Raw genomic sequence first — 25,306 nt, forward strand, 5'->3', positions numbered from 1 at the left:
TTGGAAAAAAAAAAAAGGACTAAACTAAAAAGTATGAGGAGATAAATTAGCAAGACAAACTGGTTTTGAAAAAAACAGCAAATATCTGTCCTCCTTCAGATTTTATCCCAACTCAAATTTGCAAAAACAACAAACTATTATCCTGAGACCCAGCTGAAAGCAGACTTTGAAAGTGGAACAAGAGTTCATATATAGTGTCAGCTCATGACCACCTGGTTTTAATTAGCTACAAGATGGGGAGGATCTGAAAACTAGATAAGAAACAAGAAATAGATAAATTACTCAAGAACGGAGAGCTAGAAAATGAAGAAGAATTCGTCCAAGAGAAAAGAAAAAGGAACAAAAGGAACTAACAACAATAAAAACAGCATAACAATGTGAACTGAAATAAAATTTGACTGTCTCCTTGGGTAAGGCTCCTTTAAGCCTGACTTTATCCCAGTCATGCAGAAAAGCAAGGATAAGTGTGCATCTTTGGTTTGGTGGCCCAATACTCAACCTACTCTAGCACATGCCCCAGTGGGTTGGGGTCAAAAGGTCTGGAGGGGGCTCCCTGAGAAAGTAGAAATGGTTGGAGTTTCTGCGGACCACACAGAGATGACAGTCAAGAACTCCAGGTGTGTCATTCACAAAAGGTAAGGGTATTGTTTTGGATAATGACTCGTCATAGTTTAGATTACAATAGGGTCCATTCCTATTCCATTGAAACAAAGCCACAGGCTCTGTGCTGCCCAATACCTTGGGTCACTTTGGCTAGGGACATTCTCTAGCACCTTGCAAGGTGAGCCTGCCTTGTTCAGGTCATCACCAGGTCAGCGAAGGAGGACCAGGCTCTTGGTAGAAGGACGGGCTCCTTCTATATAAAGGAAGCTTCTGGAAAGCTTCCAGGTGTTCTGTGAAGTGGGCACCAAGCTTGACTGGGAACAGAGATTGTCCACCAGGAATGAGGTATCTGTGTTTGGCTAGAAGTCAGCCAAGGCTTTTCCTGAGAAAGGACTTCCAACCTGAATCCACCTTGGGTAAATGAGGTAAGACAAGACTTGGGAAGATTATTCTCCAACCAAAATCATCTCAGAGCCTGCACTGTCATCTCAGAGACAATAAAAATAAAATTCTCCCTTCAGACTATACTAGAACAAAAATAAATAAATAAATACAAATTCAAGTGGGAAACCAAGAACAAAAACTCTAACTGTAAGGCCAGGAACAAAACATTCAGACTGTTGTGTAAAGAAAGTAATCAGAATGCCATAATAAATGACAGGCTGAATGAAGCTCTGTGCTTATTTTAAAGGGATCAAGTGATACTGAAGAAGAGTGATGTGAACATGCTCCTGAGCAAAGTCTCACTGGGATGGAATTTAATCAAGAGGTTTTACTTTCAAGGAATAAGCACAATCGCAGAGGCCAGGAAACTTAGCCGTTTCAGGGAATTGATGAGTAGCACAAATGTGTGTTTGGCAGAACACACACAAAAATCAGGCATTAAATTAGGCATACCCTAAAACCTTCAAATTCATATTTTTATGTATAACTCAGGTTGCTGATTTGTCATCTAAAAATGAAAATGATCAGGGCCTTACCATGCAAAAGTGATGATAAAATATTGATTGTGCGGTCTTTTTTTTTTTTTTTTTTTTGAGATGGAGTCTTGCTCTGTCGCCCAGACTGGAGTGCAGTGGCCGGATCTCAGCTCACTGCAAGCTCCGTCTCCCGGGTTTACGCCATTCTCCTGCCTCAGCCTCCCGAGTAGCTGGGACTACAGGCGCCCGCCACCTCGCCCGGCTAGTTTTTTGTATTTTTTAGTAGCGACGGGGTTTCACTGTGTTAGCCAGGATGGTCTCGATCTCCTGACCTCGTGATCCGATTGTGCGGTCTTAAGAAATAAAACTTCGGGAGTACTTTGTGATTGCTTTTCAATAATAAATAATTACTATGGTGATGGTGATGGGTGATGCTCTGTACCTAAAATAATAGTACTGCCTAGAGGAGAGAAGTAAAATTGTAGTAGCAGGTATTCTCTTACACAGCAGGGAAAGCTGCTAGATAAAGGCAAAATAGGTTTTGTTTTGTTTTGTTTTATTTTAAGACAGAGTCTCGCTCTGTCGTCCAGGCTGGAGTGCAGTGGTGCGATCTTGGCTCACTGCAACCTCTGCCTCCCGGGTTCAAGCAATACTCCTGCCTCAGCCTCCTGAGTAGCTGGGACTACAGGCACATGCCACCATGCCTGGCTAATTTTTTGTATTTTTAGTAGAGACGGGATTTCACCATGTTAGCCAGAATGATCTCAATCTCCTGACCTCGTGATCTGCCCGCTTCGGCCTCCCAAAGTGCTGGGATTACAGGAGTGAGACACTGCGCCCAGCAAATAGTTTCTTAAGAAAACTTTCATTTCTTTCCAAGGGGCCACTTAAAAATATGGCAACCAATCATGTTTCTGGGCAATGGTTTAGATATTGCTCTAAATATTGGCAGGCTTTAGAATTAACGACTTCTTGGGAGATTGCAGAAATACCTATCCTAAAGAAGCAAAGGATGTTAGAAAAAGCTCACCCTGATGTCGCACAAGCAATGCCACTTTTCTAAAAGCATTCGGAAGAGTGCCACGTGTGAGATCTACTGGAGAAATGCAATTAAGTGCTGCATATGAATTAGTTTCTGGTGACTCAGTTATGCCTATGGGTTTCTAGGCTACTCTTTGAAGAAAGCAGCATGAGAGAACTCAGGAAACAGGGATAAAATAAATTCTTTCCTTTTTTATCATAACTCAGTACATGAACCAGACAACGCCCACATATTAGGATAGCTTTTGTGGAGTCTGTCAGTAGTTTTCCTGACATTTTCACTGCTCCAGAGAAAACAGCAAGTCAGGTTATTTCATTTAAAGATTAAATAGGATAAAACATTTAAAAAACCCGGAGACAAAGTCTCACAGGTTCAGTATGAGTAAAAGGTAAATTTCTAGAAGCTACACTTGCTAGGAGCTTCAGTAGATTCTAAGCTTCCCCATGGCCAGTCCTCTTTCAGTCATTCTCTGCTAAGAAAGCAACTGTGTTTTTAGCTGAATTCCAACTGCCCTATAGTTAGTTGCAATCCAACTGGAAAGAAGAAATAGTTCTGCGTTGCTTATATTTTTGGCAAAATGAGACTCTGTCTCCATACATAAATCCAGCTACCTACAGTTGTCAGTCACATAAGTGATATACTTGCTAACAATGCTACATGTTAGTAAATTGCTTGGGGAAATTACAGGTGATCCAAGTGCCACAGGTGACCTGTTTGAGTGGGCAGGGAGGTGAGGTTAGAACACCTGAAAATGGCTGAATCAAGTAGAAATGGACATTCTTGGGAAACATCTCAGTGTTAGGCTGGACTTGCATATTTAAGCAGCTCTAGTGGGTCTTTAAGTACAAGGTGGAACCTCTTAAAGCCGTTCACAGTCAGCCAACATATCTGCCATCATGTAAGTGACCTGCTGTCCTGTTCTCTGGATTTCTGGGGCATGATCTGGTTGCTCACAATTCCCAAGGGAGGCTGGACTTGCTTCTCAGCCCTCTCCTGTCACCTGGCTTAGAGGAAGTTGCTTTGAAGGAAGAGACTGGGTGGGAAAGACTGATGAGGAAACGGGAATTTGGGAAATTCTGTTTGAAGAGAACGGCCATTAGTATCATTTTAAAAACAAAACTTCCAGTTTCCTATTCTGTGAAAAACCAAAGGCAAACAATTATCCAGGAACTGATCTTGTGAGCATAATTTAATCACCTATGTCATGTGGCTAGATTATTTTCTTAAGGACAGAGTTATACCAATAAAAATAGAAGCTTTCAAGCCAGACACTGTGGCAAGCACCTATAGTCTCAGCTACTCAGGAGACTGAGGTGGGAGGATCTCTCGAGCCCAGGACTTCAAACTTGGACAGCATAGTAAGATCTTGTCTCAAAAAAAAAAAAAAAAGAAAAGAAAAAAAAAAAAGAATCCTTCAGAGGAAAGCATGTTCTCACATACATACGCAATGAAAATTTACGAATGAAAAAGTTCTCCTGGAGTCCAACAATTTCTAAACAATTTTTTCTTTTTATATTCTTTCACATTCATCCAATGTAAGGTAGACATTTTAAGAGTGAGTTAATTATCAAGGATAATTCTATGTGTCCTAGTCTGAAAACTTCAGATTTCCTTTTCCTCACTTTTGCCAAAAAGTCTAGTATTTATTATCCTGTTTCTCATGTTCCCTTGTTACTTGACTTTCCTTTTAATGAGAAGTATCCTTCCTACCAACTGTCTAATAAAATCCTTGGTTGTATTGTTTAATTTTAAAGCACCCTCTTCATGAACCATTTATCTATTTTCCCTCCTATTCTAAATGACAGACATTAAAGTACGTCTCTGAGTACATGTGATTAATCTTCAATTCCAAAGTGAAGAAAAGAAGAAAAGGTTAGAAACATCTAAAGCCTCTTTTCATTTTTATTAGGAGAAAGCAGACTTTGGGTTGAAAACTTGATTTATTTCCCTTAAACCTATTTGAAGATCACCTTTACAACAAGGGGTCAAACATGGCTTGAAATGAATTCCCCATGCAGTACTTATGTAAGTCCCTGGGTTATAGCATTTCAAGGCTAATAAATATTGTAGTCATACGAAGGCAGCCATCTAATGTGACAGCATATAGGCTTTTGGAGGTATTGTGGTCTTTCAATGAAAAGGATCTGGTTAGAAGGGAGACATTATAGTTGACTTGTGGCCAAGACGCCTGAAATCAGATGATACTCTGTTTGCATTTGGCCCTCAGCCATCAAACAAATCAGTCATTACTGCAATCCACAAGGCAGTTATCCTTGGCTAAGCAATTCACAAAATTATTTCAGTAGATAACTCGCTTTTGGTAGCCAGACTTATCATCTTCAAATATTTACCCCATTAATTGCAACGGTATGTAAATTGCAAGGTAAACTTGTATTTCTATGACAAATTTGGCCCTTTTATTTCCAAAACAAAGAGTAAAGTGTCAAGCCTTGTTCAAAGACACTCAATCTCACATGGTAGAATTTTTTTCTTTTCCAAAAATATTAGTGGAGATGTATTTAGATAATTTTTTAAAATATATGCTTTTGTGTTTAGAAAACAGACAGATAATCTTGTTCTCTTCATTCTCCCTGAAATATTCTATACCTGATAAAAATTACAGAAACCTAAAACATCGTTTAGGCTAAGAGAGAAGCTATTGAACACTATGGTCTCCTAGCAACAGCAGGATTCTCCTGAGCTCTGCTGGGCCTCACTGAGAAAATCATGTTCATACACAGAAAATATCAACCCTTCATGCATAATTTCCCTCTTTTTCTTTAAAAATAATCCATCAGAAAAGGTTTGTAATGGATTTAATATTTTTGTAAATATGTTATATACCATTATAAAAGTTCAAAATGTGCAAAAATATTAAAAGAAGGAAGCAATAAATCACCCTAAATTAGGAGTTGGGGGCTCTGCCATGCTGTGTCACACAAGAGTCTTCTGTGTCTCTCCTGGACAACCACTTTTTAAAGCATAGGACCCAGACTTGTTCCTCTTTCTTTGTGTGGAGTCAGCTAATTATTTCTTGATTGTTTTTTCATTTTTGTTTTAATTCCTTAAATGACTATTTGTTAACTTCTTTATAAAGGTAGAAGGCATTCTGTAATTCTGATTCATTCCATCATCATTTTTCCCCCCTCTTAAGATTTGGTGATATATCTTATTTTTAAAGAAGGAACTTAGCTTTTGGTTCTCTGAGTCACTGCCCAATCCTCATTTCTGACATTTATTTTGAAAAACCTCTCCTATTACCTTGATTACTGCTTTCTCCCAAATATTTGCCTTCCAATTTATTTATGAAGGGAAATGAAGAGAAAATGCACTAACAGACTATCATAGCCATGTAATTAACAGTGACATGTTTACTTGAAATGTATTGTAAAAGAATATTTAGTGATGTGGAATGTTTATGAGTGAAAAAATGTAGATTATACAACAGAGTATAGTGTGCACATTGTATGCAAAGAAACATTTTAAAAGGATATCTGAACAGATTTTAACAGTGTTTTTTTCCCTTAGATCAAGGCACTGCTTTTACTTTTTTTGCATTTCCAGTTTTCTATAATATATGTGTTGTTTTTTAAATATAAAAATGTTCTTGCATTTTAAAACATTTAAATATTTTAGAATTAATTTAAATAATATATAAGAGCATAAAGTAAAAACTCTCTCTTCCCCACTTCCTCTCATTCTTAGTTGAATACACTATAGGTAATAATTTCTTGGCTGGTCTGTCATAAAAGGTCAGAGCATATATAAGCATTATAAAAATATGCATACTAGTACGTATATGTGTTTTCTGGTATAAAAATGGGATACAAAACATAATATTGATACTTTGATTTTATTTTCCCGCTTAACAATCCATATTTGACAATTTACAATATTGGTCTATTTAGGTTGGCCTAATTCTTATTCATGACAGCATAGTATTCCATTAAGTGGATATATAGTAATCTACTTAGCCAGATCTCTATCGATGGTTTTTACTTTTTTTCCTCTAGATTTTTGTGATTACAAATAAACTGCAATAAACCTTATAAAATATTTTGGTGTACTTGTGCACAAAATTTCTAGAGACAGAGTTGCTGGATCAATGATGGAAGACTGATGTGTCTTTAAAATTTTGACAGATTGATGTTGTTTGGCACTATTGTGTCTCATCAATTTGGTATGAGACTGAGTTTCTCCGTGTTTTGACAACGCTTTCCTTACCTGTTTGAGAAAAAAATGGGATTTCCCTGTTGTATTAGTTTACTTTTCTTTACTACTTAGTAAATTGAAAACTTTTTTCTATATATTTAATAAGTCATTTGGACTTTCTCTCTTGTAAATTGCCTGTTAATATCCCTCTGCATTTTTTTTCTGTTTTTTTCACCTTTATCGATTAGCAAATATTCCAATCAATATATTATGAAATGTAGTCTTTTGTAGGACACATTTTGTACAAACAGCATTTTCCCTTTTTCTCTTAATTTTAATTTTTATAGTGTTTTGTCATATAGAATTAATTGTTTCATATTCTGATTGGCCAATCTTTTCTTTTATAGGCTCTGGGTATTAATTATTATAAGGAGACTATCTGATATGATATTTAAACAAAAGGTCACAAAGTATTTTCAATGAATGTTCTCATTAGGTAGGTCATTATGGGTCCTGAAAATGACCAATAAGGCAGATGACTTAGGTAGACTGTACAGTGAAGTCTAGTCTCAAGGAATGACATAAAATGTTGAATTTTATAATTTTTTTTTTGAAAAAAACATTAAAATGTTGACAGAGAGCCAAGCTGGATTATCTATAATTTTTAAAACACTTTCAACCTTTCTAGTTACTCTTTCCTTGTCAGAGTTATAACAAGTCATAGATGTCTTATCCCCAATTATAACATGACTTTTGTAAACCAAAATGACTATACTGTAAGTCTAGGTTTATAAATATAGGATGTTTCTTTTTCTGTTTGGATAAAAATGAATTATAGGACTGCTAATGGGTATGGGGTTTGTTTCTGGGGTGATGAAAATGTTCTAAAATTGATTGTGGTGACGACTGCACAATTCTGCGAATATACTAAAAACCATCGAATCGTACACTTTAAGTGGGTGAATTGTATGGTATGTGAATCATATCTCAATAGAGCTGCTGTAAAAAATAAATTGTGGTGTGTTTTGAGTAAAGTGATGTGCAAAGTAAAGTGCTGTGCTTTGTCACCACACTGTCATAGCATCGTCTGCACCAGCTAGGAAACAGCTTCATTAGGGAACTCCAGAAACATAAGGTTTTCAGTGGATTCATCCTGAGGCCCCCTTCCCTCTTTGTTTATTCTCAGCTATCCTCTTTCCCTTCTCCAATTCTTTCACTCTTTTCTTTAGGGTAGAGATCAGGGCAGATGGAGGGGGGTTTTCCAACCTTCCCTTCTATGTTTTTGTCATTCTCTTGATTCCTGGGATTATATAATTTTACCGCAATGTAGATGCTATATAATATAACATGCTACAGTGTAGATTTTAGCATATGGTAAATAGTCTTGAATGATTCAAGGCATTTATCTTGGCGGGTACCAGCTGAGTCATATCATAGGGCACTTTTATGCTCTTGTGTGTCCTCACCTTGCTGAGGGGAGTGTGACACACTGTGTTATGCAATCACTATTTCTTAGAGAATCTGTTTCACCCTCCCTCCTTGAACACCTGCACTGATTATTCCTTCGTAGACATTGTTTGCTTCATACATTTTAATTATTTAAGAGTTTTCACGAAAATACAACACAAAGAATAGAAGTATGGGCATTATTGCATTATTCCCAACAGCTTTTGATGACTGTTACCTTAATCACTAAATTATTAACCTCCAATGTATGAGTCAAAGTCAAGGTAAATTGCCTTTCTCTTTCCACAAATCTGAAGTGAGTCACTGATGAACCAAAGTCTGTAATTTAATGTAGTGGAATCATCTTTAACACACATAACTCAGGAAACACTGTCAATGTTTTCTATCCAATCTATCCAATCACCTCTAAGGCAGAGGTGTTTCTCTACCTTAGACTTAGGAAAATGTGAATTGGATGTTAGTTTCCAGTAGACCGTGATCAGATAATTAAACAAAATATATCAAGCGTTTTAGAGGATCTCAGACATGGTCCAGGATATAGTTTAATCCCTCAAGAAGTTCATAGTCTGCAAAGGATTTCAGTCCACCCTTGCTCTCTCCCATGATAAAGGGACAGTCACCTAACATGGGCAGTTTCCCCTTCAACCAGGTCTCACTTCCCTGTTCCCTACATGCAACATTGTCTGGTAGCCCCTCCTGTTAAACACCTCTGGATCTTTAGCTCCTCATTTGCATATTTCAGCATAAGGTAAATAGCCTTGGATGATTCCGGAAAATTTTTCTTGGCTGGAAGCATAAGTGGAAAGCCCTTGGTATCCCAGAGGAAGAAAGAGACATCGCTGAAATATACCAAAAGATGGGCTCTGCTCTCCACATGACAGCACACAAACACAAATTGATTTGCTTTCAGCAGTGTTTTTTACACTTTAGCACCTTGCTTTCAGATAGACAGTGGTGCCTGGACACACAGGCGGAACTCTGTAGTAATTGTTCAATGAATGGTGAACAAAGAAATGAGACAAAACCAAAGACATATACCCTATCTGAGTAGTTTCCTTTGAGGTTCTGAACTACTGCGGTCTGGGCAAGGAGTCCAGCAGAGGTGAAGGGGCAAGTAGCTTTTCGAGAAGGAGTTGAAATATTCCTGCTGTTGGCTCACAACCCCCATTCTAAGTGTATTCATTCACTTATTCCCTTGGCAAATATTTCTTGAACATCCACTGTGTGACATACAAAAAAAGAATAAAACCCGTCTCTATCCTTAAAGAAGAAAGGCAAGTCATATTAACAACTTTGACAAAGTCATCAATAGCTCCCATTTATTGAGCACTTCCTGTGTGCCAGTCACTTTACTCCTGGTTGAGCATCCCTGACCTGAAAATCCAAAATCTGAAATGCTTCAAAATCCAAAACTTTTTGAGTGCTGACATGATGCCACAAGTGAAAAATTCTGCACCTGACCTTCTGTGACAGGTTGCAGTCAAAAGGCAGGTACACTGCACAGGTTATTCAGCATCTCCAAGAGAGTCACTGAGCAGTGTCCTACCTTTTAACCAAAACAGAGCATGGTAGGTGGAGACTAAAGCCCACACTGTCTGTTGTTGCTGCTGTTTAATAGCTGATCTAGGTATTCTGTGATGCTGCTGTGCTTAGTTACAATGAACATATTATTTTTTTCTTCTATTAATGGTGTGTCATATTTTTTAACTGTTAAGTACTTATATGTGAATAAGTGTAGGAAAATGATTGCTTAATGGTAGTCTATATATTCAGAGTCCATAATGATGGTGATGCCAAATCACCACAGATCATCCACTGGGGTGGCTGAGATAGTGACACCTTTGCTTTCTGATGGTACAACATACATGAACTTTGTTTCATGCATAAAATTACTACAAAAATTATATAAAATCACCTTCAAGCTATATGTATCAAGTGTATATAAAACATAAATGAATTTCATATTTAGACTTGGGTCCCATCGCTAAGATATCTCATGTATATGCAAATATTCCAAAATAAACAAAACAAAACAAAACAAAAAACAAAACAACCAAACCCTGGTATCTTGAAATACTTCTGGCCCCAAGCATTTTGGACAGAGATACTCAGCTCCTTAACATGCACGACCTTACTATTCAATGCTAAGAGCTAAACACAAATGCAGCTCTATTTTGAAGATGAACTTAAGGCTTAGCCCGGCAAGGAACTCATCCAGGGACACACAGCTACACAGCATCTGAGCCAGAACTTGAACTTGGTGCAGTCTGATGCCAGAGCCCAAGGGAGTATTCCCAGGGTGTAACTGGCACCCTACCTAGGAAGGGCTCTCGCAGTGGAGAGGTGGGAGATTACTCCAGCCTGGGAGCAGGTGGGAGGAAAGCTAATATGCTCTGGGTACCTCCCTCTGCTACACAATCTTATCTTTGAGCGGGGCCTAGAGGCAGGGGTGTAACAGTGTCCTCAAGAAAAAGAGGAAGCAACATGTGGAAATACACAAGGCACAGAGGTGCCCAGGGAGGACCACGCCAGAAAGTGCTCAGCAGAGGGGTGGGAGTGAAAAGCCCAGTGTGCCATGCTACACAGACACTTCAGCTCTTCCTTATTGAGATTCTTCTTCCCTCCTGAGCCCGCCATTAATGTGTGGGCACAAGGAGCAGAGAGGACCAAAAGAAGATGAACAAGACCTCACATTCTGGCAGCATTTCATCTCCAAACTCTCACCGACCGTGACCTCTATTTTCAAATATTTGGCTGCTGTAATGATGATTAACAAAAGACTGACTTCAAACTGGGGCATGATTACAAAGATAATCAATCATATTCAAGTAGACTTTGCTGCACACTTTCCTTTTTCTTTTTGAGACAGGGTCTAGCTCTGTTGCCCAGGCTGGAATGCAGTTGTGTGATCATGGCTCACTGCAACCTCAAACTCCTTGACTCAAGTGATCTTCTAGCCTCCCGAGTAGCTGTGACTACAGGTCTGCAGCACCACACCCAGCTAAGTTTTAAAATTTTTTTGTAGAGGTGGAATGTTGCCATGTTGTCCAGGCTAGTCTTGAGTAATCTCAAGTGATCCTCCCATCTTGGCCTCTTAAAGTACTAGGGGAGGCCAAAGTGCTGGGATTATAGGCATGAGCTACCACACCTGGTCACTGAATATGTATTTTTCTAACAGGAAAGGTAAAAAAACAAAACAAAACAAAAAACTTCAGATAAAAATTCATTGGATGGGCCGGGTGCGGTGGCTCAAGCCTGTAATCCCAGCACTTTGGGAGGCCGAGACGGGCGGATCACAAGGTCAGGAGATCGAGACCATCCTGGCTAACACGTGAAACCCCATCTCTACTAAAAGATACAAAAAACTAGCTGGGCGAGGTGGCGGGCGCCTGTAGTCCCAGCTACACAGGAGGCTGAGGCAGGAGAATGGCGTAAACCCTGGAGGCAGAGCTTGCAGTGAGCTGAGATCTGGCCACTGCATTCCAGCCTGGGCAACAGAGCGAGACTCCGTCTCAAAAAAAAAAAAAAAAAATTCATTGGATGGATTTTAAAGTGTCTTACAGTCATTGAGAATTATTCTTATTATACCTTTAGAAATATGAACAATTAAAGACCAGTTATGGCTGGATGCTTCACGGTTCTTTGGGGCAGCATTTAGTTTTAGACTGGTCCCATTTAAATTACATGTAAGTATATTTTTCTACACTGTATCTATTTTAAAGTGCAACATGACATGATGCACATGCTAATGTTATTCCCACTTCTTGGACTGAGTAAACTGTCTTCTGTAAGTGATATCAGAAGTGGCTAATTATGTCTTTGCATTTATGGTATGTGGGTAGCTATCTCTATAAATTATTTTATGACAAGATTTTAGAGAGGAACACAAATAAAGCACCTGTTTTATAAGAAAATGTAACCATTTTAGTCATCTTCTTTATAACTCAGTGTTCATATACTATAGCAAAAAACAAAACAAAACAAGAATTGCCTGTGCTGTATACACTTGAGAATAAACTCTCTTTTAGTATAATGAATATATTTTTCAGTGAAAATAAAATGAATAAATTTTTAATGGAAAAAACTATTACATCTACTACCAACAATATCAAATTTTTAAAAAATTCTACAAACACCAGATTGATATTTTCATGAATTTTTTTTTTTTGTAGTTCACATAAACCTAAAACTCTCTCTAACAAAAATTGCTCTTTTTCTCCTCCACACATTCTTAGAATAATACAAGTAAGGCGTTTTGCTTTGACATCATTATTCAGGAGAACTTTAGGGATGAGATGTTAAACGTACATATGCCCCAAAAGGAAAGCAATATTTTGAATATTTATTTTCAAACAGGGTAGAAAATTGGTAAGATTTGCTGTTAGAACACACAATTTTCAGAGAGACTTTGCTAAGACTGTATATAGAACAACAAAGAAAAGTAAAAGTAAGTGAGGTCTCTAAAACATGCTGTTAGGCCAGGCGCAGTGGCTCACACTTGTAATCCCAGCACTTTGGGAGGCCAAGGAGGGCGGATCACCTGAGGTCAGGAGTTCAACACCAGCCTTACCAACACGGTGAAACCCCGCCTCTACTAAAAATACAGAAATCAGCCGGGCGTGGTGCACACACCTGTAATCCCAGCTACTTGGGAGGCTGAGGCAGGAGAATCGCTTGAACCCAGAAGCCGGAGGTTGCAGTGAGCAAAGATGGTGCCATTGCACTCCAGCCTGGGCAACAAAAGCAAAATTCCATCTCAAAAAAAAAAAAGTTAAAATATGCTGTTAGAACTCGATATATAGAAAAAAAAAAGTAAAGATTTTTTTTTTCTTTGAAAGAAAACAGCAAAGTTCATCTTATTAAGGCATCCAGTAAAGCTCCACAGAGAAATCATTCCCTTGGGTCCCTTGTGCACTTGGCCTTGGCAGGACAAGATGAAGAGGATGCAGTCCTTCCCTCAGGTAAACTTTTAGAGGAGAGGGAGAGATAAATCCACCCTCAGATCATTCTAACATAAGGTGCTAAGTATGCTGGGGTAGAAGACAGAGGTGTGTGCAGGGGCCTCTAGATGCTCAGAAAACGGACACTTAATCCATCTTGGGAGGTGTGAGTGTGGAGGCTCACAGCACAAGGAACACTGGCAGTGCACCTTACAGAATGTATAGAGATAAACTAGGTGAAAAGAAGAGAAGGTGCCCCAGGCTATAGGACAGCATGGTTCAGGGCAGGAGAGGTCTAAGGCAGCACAGAGTATGGGAAGGAGAACCGCCAGCCATTCTTCATTATCAGGCCATTGAATTAGAACAGAAGATGAATGAAGCGGATTCTGGAGGTAAGGACCAGATGATGTAGGGTGTCTGGGACCATTTAAAGAGGATGGGAGAAGGGTGGTAAGGAGGCTCCTTATTCTGCAAAATATGTTAAAAGAATGAGTAAGACTTGATCGGATTTGCCTTTTAGAGAGAACACTGGGAGGCAATGTGGAGGACGGAGCTGAGGAGTGCAAGGCTGCAGGCAAGGAAACCAGACAGGGGCCTGTGCCGTGCTAGAGAAGTGAGGAGTGCCTGAACCCAGCCATGACAGCAAGAATGAAAGGCAGGAACCAGGTATGAGGAAAACTGGCTGCAACAGATAGATCGGACTTTTTAGGAGCTCGATAAATAGCCAAGGGATGAAGGAACCAATATGTAGAATGAATTCTTGGACAATGTTGCTTGGGCTATGGCAAGCAAAGCCATGATAAGCCATATTCTTGGAGAACTTTTTGCCATTAAAGGCCGTTTATCAAACCATAGGAAGGAAAATGAGGAACAGACATATTTCTAAAGTAGCACATCATTTGACTTGTATCATTAGTTGGGGGATTTTATTGGTAGCGATGGTTGGGTAGAGGTCAAATCTACCTTCCCATGTAAGCAAAGCATAAACATTTTAAATCATCCACTTATAAAAAACAAAAGCAACTGAAAACAACAGCAAACTTGATTCAGATAATACAGTGGAAGGAAACACACCTGATAAAGGAGAGTGTCACTGATAAAACTGTACTTGATAGTTGTACTTAGAGGGTTGCTAGATCTTAAACATTTTAATTTTTCATCTTAAACTCTGTGTTTATAATAATTAAATTTCACTTGGAATTGAGAGACCATCTCCATCAGCAACAGGATAAATTATGACTATTGTAGGTCTTCAAACATATATGAAAACATTATCTGGATTTAAAATAGATTTAAAATAGCAGAGGGCATATGTGACTGATTAGGTTAATCCCTTTCTTTTGAGTTTGGTTTTCTTTGATTCCCTTCCATTACTGCTTCCAAGAGTCTACTTTAAACACACACTTAAAGCCTAAGAAAGCCTAAATAAGTCCCAATTACAGGTACAAGATTATTTTCTGGAACTAAAAAATGTCAATGAATGTCTTCTCCTGGAAGAGTAAGCAGTAAGACTTTTCTTCAATTGCCAGCTAAACACTTAAGTGTCCTAGCCCAGTCTTCCCCGCAAAGCGACATGAAAGAAATCAAACATACTTCTCATTATCCCAAGTTCTTGGAAAGATATTTAATGAAGTCTTGCAAGTATGCATTTAAACAGAAATGTCTGAAAAACTTGCTCTTACTAATGAATGAGAGGAAACGTCAGCAGTAAACACTTCTCACACTATGAAGATTTCATTTGTAAATAATGAGAATCAAAATTGGCTACGATCTCACCATTTAGGCATATTTGCAACAACATCGAAGGGAAAAAACTTCAGTGCCACCTGGTTGTTTTAAAGGAAATTGTGAATTATCACTTTAAAATTCACCCAGGCATGAATGAGTAAAAAGCATATGGCAGCTCTTGGTTGGTGTGACCATGGCTGCCATTTTGTTTATGTGTCACAGTCTGTTTACAACTTTAAGTTCATGTGCTTTTGAACATGGTGGGTTTTGTTTTTGTTTTTTTTTTTTTTTTTTGAGACAAGGTCTTGCTCTATTGCCCAGGCTGAAGTGCAGTGGCACGATCTTGGCTCATGGCAACCTTTGCCTCCTGAGCTCAAGCAATCCTCCTACCTCAGCCTCCCAAGTAACCGGAACTATAGGCAGGTGCCACTATGCCCAGCTAATTTTGTATTTCTTGTAGAGACAAGAGTTTCACTATGTTGCTCAGGCTGGTCTCAAACTCCTGGGCTCAAGTGATCTGCCCTCTTCCGCCTCCCAAAGTGCTGGAATTACAGGCTTGCGCCACCACCCTTAGCATGAACATGGTGTTTTGATTCCTCAAGTGATAAGCAGAAAATGATGCTCTGCTTCTAGGGGGACGTGCGTGCAATGACTGACACTGGGGTATACCTCTGAGTTCCAGTTTATGCCTTATCTTTTCCCAAACAAGAACAATGATTTCAATTCCATATTATCAAAATGAAGATAAAATGTGAGATGCTAGTGTCATTGATCCCAATCATCTTCTTATTCTTGATGTTCCCAAGCCCCAGGATAATAATATGAGAGAGAGAGCAGCTTGCATGTTTTTCATTTTAAGTATGTGTCAATGAGAAATAGAAGTGTGTGTGTGTGTGTGTGTGTGAGAGAGAGAGAGAAGACAATTAAGTGTACATAAAGTGTACATTGTACTATACAAGGAAGGTTGTCAGCCATGACACTGATTACAAGAACTAGAGAACTAACTAAGCAAGCAAGAAAAAAAGCCTTATAAAAATGTGGTTTGGCCATGTGGAAAGAATACTAATCACAGTAATTTCTCAGGACTGCTTACCATATCCATATGTCTAATTACAATGCAGCACAGTGATGAATATGTAAATCATTAAAAAAGTGTTAGAATAACTTGTGCACATTTTTACTACAACACTGTACTGTGTTAAATCTATCTTCATAATTTATCACTCATAAACTATGGTCATTGGCCCATAACTTACAACTTTGGAAGCTTATAAGAAATGACAAGGTGAGGAAGCTATTAAATGCATATTTAGAGTAATAGTAATTTTGAAAAAATGGCACATATAAATGAAGAGAAGAAGAACGCTATTGGTAAAAGATATGCTTGCTATTCTATAATACATGCTGTTTCTAAATTAAATTTACTTTAGATGTATCCATGGATTTAAAAAATGGACACATATTTAATAATGTAAATTAAAGAAACCAAACCTATGTACAGCTTTCTCTAAAACCATACCTGCCTTATTAAATATATTTACTAAGTATTTTCTTCGTTAATTAGCACACAAACTGTGGAAGAATATGTCACAGGAATTAAAGTTAAGTAAAGTTAAAATAAATAAGAAACAAGGAATTATTGAATATAGGTAATAGAAATACCTTGATAATTTGGGTAAGACAACATATGGCCAAAAAAAAAAAAAAAAAAAGGTAATCAGGGAGAGAGGATAAAGCTGATTTTTTTAGCTTTAAGAGGTTTAGTTTCAACTAAATAAACTTTTTTTTTTTTTTTTTGAGACAGAGTCTTGCTCTGTTGCCCAGGTTGGAGTGCAGTGGCACGATCTCGGCTCACTGCAACCTCTGCTTCCCAGGTTCAAGCAATTCTTGTGCCTCAGCCTCCTAAGTAGCTGGGATTACAGGCGTGCACCACCACATCCAGCTAATTTTTTGTATTTTTAGTAGAGATAGGGTTTCACTATGTCGGCCAGGCTGATCTTGAACTCCTGGCCTCAAGTGATCCGCCAGTTGTAGCCTCCAAAAGTGTTGGGATTTGTACAGGCATGAGCCACCGTGCTGGGCCTAAATAAACATTTTATAGAAACTCTCACCAAGTGCTCTGTCTGAGCACTGTGCAGGCTTACACTACTTTACCGCAGTGTTTCTCAACCTGTGCACTACTGGGTTCTTTGTTTCAGGGAGTTGTGCATTGAAGGATGTTTGCCTGGCATCCCTGGCCTCTACCCACCAGATGCCAGTAGCATCACCTCCCACCCTCGGCTGTGATAACCAAAAATGTCTCCACACACTGCCAAATGTACCTTGGGGGACAAAATCCCCTCTGTTGAGAAGGGCCGCTTTATAGAATGTGGAAATAAAAATGCTGTGCATGGAATCATAACTGAAGGGCACTTGCAGAGGTCGCTGTTCTTAATAAGAACAGGGAACTTTCTCTAGGATGCGAACTATTATGCCACAGGGAGAAATTAAACTCAGCGAAAGGAGAGACTCAATGAAGTATTTTTTTTTTCTTAAGGTAGGTGTCGAGACAGTGAGAAAGAAACAAGAAATAAGGAAATGTTCTCTCTCGCTTATAAAATTAAGAACAGAGGAAATAAAATTAATTCAGTAAACAGAACAGAATATAAAAATATGCTTCAGTTCTATATTATAATTCAAATAGGGAGATAAAAAATGAAAGATAAAACAGAGGAGACATAAGTAGAAAATGACAGACTTGGCCGGGCGTGGTGGCTTACACCTGTAATCCCAGCAATTTGGGAGGCCGAGGATGGTGGATCACTTGAGGTCAGGAGTTTGAGACCAGCCTGGCCAACATGGTGAAATCCCATCTCTACTAAAAATACAAAAAAAATTAGCTGGGTGTGGTGGCAGGTGCCTGTAGTCCCAGTTGCTCGGGAGGCTGAGACAGAAGAATTGCTTGAACCCAGGAGGCGGAGGTTGCAGCGAGCCAGGATCGTGCCACTGCACTCCTGCCTGGGTGACAGAATGAGACTCTGTCTTAAGAAAAAAAAAGACAGACTATGAGGATGTGGAGGTGGGGTGGCCTTGAGGGGAGGAAATAGGGTAGAACTTCAGAAGACAGAGCTAGAGGATTGGTAGTTAAAAGTGGGGATTCTCCTGGCACTCCCTTTGCATGCTCTCTTACAGGCCTCCTCTCTTAGACCCTGGCCCAGCCTCCTCCACCAGGTTGTCCTCCACCCTTCTCCTCAGGCCCCACCAGCTGCTGCTTGCTATAGCATTCTCTTCAGTGAAGCCCTGAGAATGCTGCCAGAAGATACTGAACACCAAGGAAGGCACTCACTCACTGCCAACCATGACTGCCACAGAAAGCTTGGGAATGGGGAACGGTATGATCAAAGGCTTGCTTTATTCTGCAGAGCAAATTTTTTTTTTTTTTTTTTTTTGAGGGAGCATTTGTGTGGAGAATAGTGAGGAAGGGAACTGTTCAGGGACAAAGTGATGAGAGCCTAAGTCAGAGCGATGGCAGAAGAAATTGAACATAATAGAATGATTTATGTTTGGTATCACACTTTGAAGGGTAACGTATGTTTTTTATTCTTTATCACAGTCAACAAATCTAGATTTGCTTTATGCACAGGAAATACTTAATATTAGTTAGGTTTAATTTGATTCAATGCATTTTAAGTTAACCGATGAGCCCTATTGAACTCATAAGGAAACTAAAGCCGACTAAGGTTAACTGACTTACCTACAGTTAAAGGGCTGGAAAGTTTTGGAGTCAAGGGTGAAACCCAGGTCTCCTTAATTCAAAATCCAAGGCTTCAATCATGATACCAGTTGCAACAAATCTGTGGCATGTGTGCTGATTCTGTTTATTTGCCACTGCAGACATTGCTAATCGATTTCCCACTCAAGCTTGGATATGGCCTTAGAATCCTTCCGAACACAGGGCTCCAGAGACCCACCTCAAATCAACTTTTCTGTATCCTGGCAGGATAGCATGCTATCTCTCCAAGATAAAGGAAGGAAAATGGTAGAGGTGATTTGCGGGCAGAAGCATTATCACTTGGCAGCTGTGGGCGTAGATTGTGAGAAAGAGAAAAGGGTAGGCATCAGGAATGATGAAGGATGTAAGCCTGGGGGATGAGGGGGATGGTGACACTCATTAACAGAATAATGGAACTGGAACAGCAGCAGAGCTGTAACATGGTAAATGTGGTCTTGAGGTGTTGTCCAATTCTTAATGCGGGGGGAGGGGGAGGTGCTGTGACAATGACAGCTGAAGGCGGCAGCTTATGGAAAGACACAGGCAGGGCCTCCTAACACTTCTAGCAATTTCAGCCCCCGAAACAGTGACAACTGTGGATCCTAAAGGCATATGTCCAAAAGATACTGGCCAAACATTTTAGAAAAGATGAAATAAGGAGGTCCCAACGTCCTGCTTTTGAAGACACTACTAGGAATCTTTTTGTAAAGCAAGAAAATTCTTGTATAATTCAAACAATTACCAAATAATAAAAATTGAAATTCTCATGCACCAGGTTTCATTTAAGTGGGAAGAATGGGCAGGGAAAGAAAATGGCTCTTCAGTAGCCTTCTCAGTGAGAATTATAAACAATTTCTGTGAAACTTCACACACTAAATGAAGTGCCAAACCTGAAGTGCTTAATTGATGCTTTGATTGAAAGAAAGTTTTGGTGAGTTGCTTCTATCAATTGCCCTTCAGCATAAGATAAGAAATGCGAGGGCTTCTATCATCCCCATGATGTTCTTTAAACTTCATTATGTCAGGCATACATGGGAAATCAAACAGAATGCTACAGGAAGTGTCTGGCCATAAGAGGAGGCAGAGGCACTGCTTACGGAAACCTTGCTAGACAACTCATTGAACAGTGTTCTAACCTCAAAACAGATGTGTTTTCTATTATTTAGCATTTAATATGCTTCCTCTCTCTCATTTTTTTTTTTTTACCTTTAGCTTGTTTCTTCCTATTTCATTGCCATCTACTTTATAAATGTCTTGATCAAATTATAAAGTTATAACGTTATACAGATTCTATTTGGTACCATATGGCTAATGTCAATCAAAGAGTCTTTAATATTTTCTAAGGAACAGGATATTATATTTAATGCCCTCAAAACTAATTTCAAGCTAAAAAATGTTGAAGGCTATACATACACAGGCGCACACACACACACAAATGTTCTACAACGAGACTATCCACCCCCTCCAAAGTCAAGCTTTGATATATGGCCTAACAACATAAAAAAAAAATCAAATAAACTTTACAACAAACTACTAAAAACCACAGACCAACATAATTTCTTCAAAAGCATAAAGTCACTTGTGATCCATTTGCCAAAAGCATAACAAAATGCAAAAACAGCACTTAAGTTCATTGATTGACCTAACAATATCAATTTTTCTCTACACTTCAGTGAATTAGACACATGAAAGAATATTTTGATCTTAAGAAGTCTTCATCTGGTTAGTTTTGTTTCCAGTGAAGCAAACATCAAACAGGGTCTTATATATTTATGGATAGGTACAAATCCGTGGAAAAGATTCCAATTACTTTTTTTTTTTTTTTAAGTTTAAAGCCAAGTGTTATATGCTGAGGGGTAGTACAAAGAGCATCCCACAGCTATGGATATTCTAAACCAAATATTAAAACAGCATTTCAAGCAGCTCAAAGTATCATACAACATTTTCAGTAGCAGGGAAATTTCACTCAGCGGCAATATTTTTAATAGCAAAACTTTTTTGTTTTTGAGATAGAGTCTCACTTTGTCACCCAGGCTGGAGTGAAGTGGCTCGATCTTGGTCCACTGCAACCTCTGCCTCCTGGGTTCAAGTGATTCTTGTGCCTCAGTCGGGTGCCACCTCACCCGGGTAATTTTCGTATTTTTAGTAGAGACGGGGTTTCACCGTGTTGGCCAGGCTGGTCTCGAACTCCTCACCACAGGTGATCTGTTTGCCCCGACCTTCCAAAGTGCTGGGATTATAGGCATGAGCCATCATGCCTGGCCTAATAGAAATACCTTCTAAAGACTCTGTTTAACTGGGGACTTTATCAAACATTGCACTTGCTGCTCTGATAAGAAAAAAGGGGGATGGGGAAAGTGGTGGGTGCTAGATGGATATAGCTCCTTGTCTGTGTCCACCTCCTTCCCTTTTGCCTTCAGGAGATAAGGGCTGGACAACGATGGAGAGTCCTTGGGAGACCCAGAAAGATTTATCTGGGTTAGCTGGGACAGTGAAGACCAAGCAAAGTGGGAAGCTTTTTGGTTTTCCAAATTAGTCTCAACGCTTTGCTCGGGCATGGACAGCCTGTACAGTAGGCAGCAATCTGCAAAATTGCAAAGGGGTATTTTGGCTTTTTGCCCTTCTATTGTTATTTCTGAAATCTAGCCACCTTTTGTAAGGTACCCTTTTCCCCATCTCTGCAACTCATTCTGTTATTTCCTCCATGACACTTGTCACAACCTGAAACTATCTGTGCACTTCATTGTCTGTTTTCTTATTCTTTACTACCCTAATAGATTGTCATTTCCAGAAGGGCAGGAGCCTGGCCTGTGCTGGTCACCTCTTATGGCCAGCACCTAGACTACTAATGCCTGGCACAGAGTTGGCCTCAATGAGAGGGTGTCAAAAGATAAATGAACCCTTGCCTGTGCCCGGCCTCCTACCCTCAACTTATGTTACTGTGGCTTTATGTTGCCCTGTGGCTAGTCAAAGACCCCCATCAGTCCTAACCTCCAGCCTGGACTTGGATAAACACTGTGTTTTCCATCCCCAGCTCCAGAGGCAGGCCTTAGTTGCCCTAAGTCAATCACAGTTTTCTTCTGGCACAGTGTAGAGGCAGACATGTGATATACTTTGAACTTGGTCCATTCAAAGAAATGCTCAGAATTTTGTTCAATGGTTGAGGAAAGAGAAGATCCCACCCTACCCCAGGAGCCAGGAGGCGCACAGTCCTGGGGGCTCTCAGTGGCCACCTCACTTCCACAAGGTCAAAGCCGATGAGGTCAAAGCTCACACACAGAAGATGACAAAGTCAACAGATTTTCAAAGACAACAAGACACAACTCTGAGACTTCAAAATCCTCTGGCTCAAATCAACCCAGAGGGCCACCTCTGAATTTTCCACTTAGATGAGCTAATTCATTCTCTTCCTTTTAAGACTGCCAGAGCCAGGCCAGGTGTGGTGGCTCACACCTGTAATCCCAGCACATTGGGAGGCTGAGGCAGGTGGATCACTTGAGGTCAGGAGTACGAGCCCACTCTCGCCAATATAGTGAAACTCTGCCTCTACTGAAAATACAAAACATGTAGTCAGGTGTGGTGGTGTGGGCCTGTGGGCTCCATCTCAAAAAAAAAAGACTGCCACGGCCACGACTTTCTAACTGATACCCATCCCATCTGAAGTCCCAGTCCCCCATTATAGATCTCAGCAACCTTTCATTTAATTAACAGAATAAGCATGATCTAAATGAGATTTATCTCTTGCGGATAATATTTTTACTTAAAAATTGAAACAAACTGATCCGAATTTGTGTTTCATTGTTAGAATGTTTTTGAAATGGATGTGGAATAGCATTGTTCTTTTCCTCCCTCAGCCACCCACATTGCTAGCTTCCAGGACCACTCTATCCTGTTCCAAATTACTGGAATAATCCAGACAGCAAAACAGATAGAAACAGCATTGCAGCCACACAGCTTCCAGCTTCCTGCCTCATCTTTATATGGGAGACTCTCAAGAAAAGAAAAAAGTTTTAAAAAGTTTCCTAAATTTAGGAAGTAGATGTTTTCTAATTTTCACTTTATAATTGGCCAAGTATTTTTTTTTTTAAATAAAGGAAAACAGAACTGTAGCAAAGCATAATGATATCTGTTAAATGAATAGAAAATAGACTGAGAACAATTCACAAGAAATAGATTTAAAGAGCTATGAGATTTCAGAGGAGAGAACGGTTACTTCTGGTGTGAAGGGTTAGAAAGGCTTCACAGAAATTGCATTTGTGCTAGATTTTGATGGATGGTAAAGAGCAACAGGCAACAGAGATGAAGGGGGGCAATGAAATCTTAAATGATGCCCGGGAAACTAGGAGTGGCCCAGCTGGACGTGAACACAGGAGATGTGCTGGTTGGGGGAAGAAGTTATGGATAAAGTCTGGAAATGCAGTTTGAGAGCAGACTTGGAGAACTCTGAAACCCTCAAGTCAACTGGTTCAGGGGAAATCATGGAAGAGTTATTAGCAAGACAATGACATGGCCAGGGTGAGTTGTAGGACAGCTTGGTTTGGCAGTGGCCTGAAGCATGATCCAGAAGTCACAGGGGCCTAAATTGGGATACAGAGTATGAAGTCTGATTATGCGAATTGAGTCTTTCTTATTATACCCAGCTAAGCCAGAGTCGAGGGGCCGGAGTCAGGGGGTAAGCACTCAGGACACACAGCATGTGCTCCAAGAACTGAATTTTCTGCAAGCCCAGCCGCTAAAATGGCCAGCTGTAACCTTAAAAACAGTGTCACCTAGTAGCTGCTGAAACGACCTGCCATGACTGCAAGACTGGTTTTTCGTACCACCATCACTGTCACCCCCCAATCAGAACTTGCCAGCTCCCAGAAGCTTCTCTAGTGCCAGTGAGCTTTCTTCCAAAACAATATGTAACATTTCTTTCATTCATTTTCTTTTATTTATTCGAGACAGGGTCTCAGTCTATCACCCAGGCTGGAATGCAGTGCTGCAATCATGGCTCACTGGCCACTTGACCTCCTGGGCTCAAGTGATCCTCCCACCTCAGCCTCTCAAGTAGCTGGGACAACAGGTGTGCTCTGCCATACCTGGCTAATTTAAAATTTTTTTTGTAGAGACAGGTTCTTGCTATGTTGTCCAGGCTGGTCTCAAACTGGCCTCAAGTGATCCTCTCACCTTAGCCTCCCAAAGTGCTGGGATTACAGGCCTAAGCCACTGTTCCTGGCCCACATTTCTCTTTATAATAAAACTCCCAAGCTTCCCTTGTTTTTCAGACATACCAAAGCCCACCTCAGTCTGTGTGTCTGCCCCAAATTGCTATTCTGTGATTCCCAAATAAAACATTTAATTTAGAGATTTGTTTCTATGTTTTCTTTCGATTGCAACAGGAGCGTATGGGGAAAGGCTGGATAGGATAGCCTGCAGAGGCCATCCCAGGCCCCAAAACCATCTCATTTCTCTGGATTAGAGATGGTGGCAGCAGAGCCCAAGCCAGGGATTAGGGGACACCATGACTCAGAGGTTCAGGCTAAGCGTGGGTTAAACAGTCCTGTGAACTATCCTCATACCCTCACCACCATCTTTAATTTCACATCTAACAAAATATGTTTTTTTTTTAAAAAAAAGCCTAAAAACCAAAGTATAGAGTATAAAAATTTACAAGTAGGAGCTATCAGAATAAATGTAATTATTATTATATAAATTATCTTTAAGTATAAAAATAACAGTTCTAAGAACGTTTCATATTTTTTCCTCCTTATTCTGGGATGGCTTTGCGATTTTAGTCTAAACATATTCACACCCTTAAAAAAGAGCTTTAGAGTTTAGGATCTTTAAATAGGACTGTGCTGACATTATAATACAACTCAAGAAGGAACAATGGTTGGGGTACAATTTGTTTCTCCTTTCTCCTAATGAGGTTTGAATTAGTTGGAGATGGAAAATTCAGAACAGATAAATTATAGAAGGAACTAAACTTTTAGTATACTAAAAATGTATTAGTATAAAAGATCTATGACATTTTGAATAAGGCATAGATATTAGGAAACAAGTCTCAGCCAATACTATCCATCATTTCTCGACAGAAGATAAAAGCTTTCTCATCACCCAACGAGGGCAGGCCATTTAGTTATTCACATCAAGTAGGAGAAAATGCTAAGTTAAGGACAAAGAAAAAGATCTGGATGATGCTAATTCTTAACTAGTTGATAACAGAGGCTCCTCCAGCCTTTCTTGTGCTATCCTTTGTTGGGGCATGATTTAACTCCCAAAAGCTTCTCTAGTGCCAGTGAGCTTTCTTCCAAAACAATATATAACATTTCTTTTATTATTTTACTTTATTTATTTGAGACAGGGTCTCAGTCTATCACCCAGCTCCTATTGTGGATTTCAGGCAGAAAGGTTGTTTTTCATACAACTTTGTCCCGATAGAACTTTGCTCTCATTGCCCAGGCTTCGGTGCAATGGCGTGATCTTGGCTCACTGCAACCTATGCCTCCTGGGTTCAAGCGATTCTCCTGCCTCAGCCTCCTGAGTAGCTGGAACTACTGGCACCCACCATCACGCCCAGCTAATTTTTGTATTTTTAGTAGAGATGGGGTTTCACCATGTTGGCCAGGCTGGTCTTGAACTCCTGACCTCAAGTGATCCACCCACCTCGGTCTCCCAAAGTGTTAGGATTACAGATGTAAGCCACCACATCCAGCCGATT

The 25,306-nt window shown here is 39.7% G+C and overlaps 1 protein-coding gene across 4 annotated transcripts in view; it reads right to left on the minus strand.

Annotated features, from left to right (window-relative positions):
- Positions 1-25,306, minus strand: part of DCLK1 (doublecortin like kinase 1) — a 353,771-nt gene that overhangs the window by 116,206 nt on the left and 212,259 nt on the right. The window lies entirely within an intron of this gene.

This window comes from Papio anubis, chromosome 15 (assembly GCF_008728515.1).
Source record: "Papio anubis isolate 15944 chromosome 15, Panubis1.0, whole genome shotgun sequence".
Taxonomy (NCBI): Eukaryota; Metazoa; Chordata; class Mammalia; order Primates; family Cercopithecidae; genus Papio; species Papio anubis.